At 41.4% G+C, this 1,462-nt stretch overlaps 1 non-coding gene across 1 annotated transcript; it reads right to left on the bottom strand.

The window, feature by feature from the left end:
• Positions 1-1,003: 1,003 nt before the first annotated feature.
• TRNAG-CCC (transfer RNA glycine (anticodon CCC)) lies at positions 1,004-1,076 on the bottom strand. Its single transcript has one exon. It is a non-coding gene; the product is annotated as a tRNA-Gly (tRNA).
• Positions 1,077-1,462: the final 386 nt, after the last annotated feature.

Raw genomic sequence — 1,462 nt, 5'->3', positions numbered from 1 at the left:
ATTACCTGGAAGGAAAAAGCTAATTAAGTCAACGTTTCTTACAATCACAAAGCCATTTTTGCTTGCTACTCTTTTAGACAGAAGGGAATACATGCTGTTTCCTTTTTGTCTGTTGGGAGAATAACGGGGAACGCTGACAGCCCTGGAAGTTGGGAGCTGAAACTGAGCAGATGAGTGGCTGCAGGGGTTCAGAACCTGCCCGAAGTCACTGCTGCTCAGCTGAAGTGAAACACGGTGTCCTGAGAACCCCCGTTTGTGCTTTTACCTCTTCCATAAAATAGTGACATTGTCACATGTTTAGACGCTTGGATTATTTCATTCCAAGTCATGTTACGACTCTTCCTCACTTAATTTAGTCAGTGTGTGCTGTACAGTCAGAAACAATGTGAAAATGCTATTTAACCCCCATTTAAGGTTTTGTTTAGAAACTTCCTTAAAACAGTTAAATCTTTATATGAAAGTATGTTGGATTCTGATTTAATTTCACTGTCCTTGGCTGGAGTTCGCCGATTAGAAGAGGACAATGGACCTGAAACTAAAGATGCCCTGCACAGTGCCCTGAGTGCTCTCTGCTGTGTTCCCAGAGCCCCGCATGGAGTCTGCAACACAGTAGGTGCTCATTAAATCTTTGTTAAGTATCAAATGAGGAGCTGAGTTTCAACTCTGACTGTGCTTCTTGCTACCCATGGGACATATCTATTTTCTCATCTGTGAAATGAGAATAATATTTCCTTCTGCCCTCCAAAAGCTGTTCTTTGCATCAGGTGAGATAAAGCATGGAAAATCATTTTTTCCTTTTTGACCTGAAGAAAGGAGTAATCTTCAAAATTAGGCATACGATCTCATGCAGATATAAAAGAAGTAAGCACCATTGTATTCTTGTAGGAGAAAGAGCTCACAGACTAATGATTCAAAATAAGATAATATTTGTCATTTATTTATTTGCTGCCCTGGGTCTTTGTTGTGTCACATGGGATCTTTAGCTGGGGCTTGTGGGATCTAGTTCCCTGACAAGGGATCGAACCTGGGCCCCCTGCATTGGGAGCACAGAGTCTTAGCCACTGGACCACCAGGGAAATCCCAAGATAATTTTTATTTTATAGAATTTTAATGCTGAAATGAAGGAGGGGACTTCTCCATTACTAGAAGTAAAGGTCTACCACATTCCAGGACTTAAGGCATCAAAATTATGGGCTTGCTTTCATTCACGTGTGCAACCTAAGACATCTCAGGCTTGCCCTGTGGCCAGTGGGGTAAGGGTTATATGACACTCAAGTAAGTTGGGAGAAGGTACCTTCTGATCCTCAACAGGGGAGAGGGGGTCAAACTATGTAGTTGACAGTTAGCAAAAATTATTTTAAAGGGGTGTATTGATAACATATATTTAGAGGATTCTGGTTTACTCAGTGTTTGAGCAGCAAGGAATACCCTATACTCAGAGGAAATTTGCTTTGCTTATTGA

This window comes from Bos javanicus, chromosome 15 (assembly GCF_032452875.1).
Source record: "Bos javanicus breed banteng chromosome 15, ARS-OSU_banteng_1.0, whole genome shotgun sequence".
Lineage (NCBI taxonomy): Eukaryota > Metazoa > Chordata > Mammalia > Artiodactyla > Bovidae > Bos > Bos javanicus.
The sequence above is the reverse complement of the archived record's forward strand: the minus strand, read 5'-3'. Positions and strand labels throughout refer to the sequence as shown.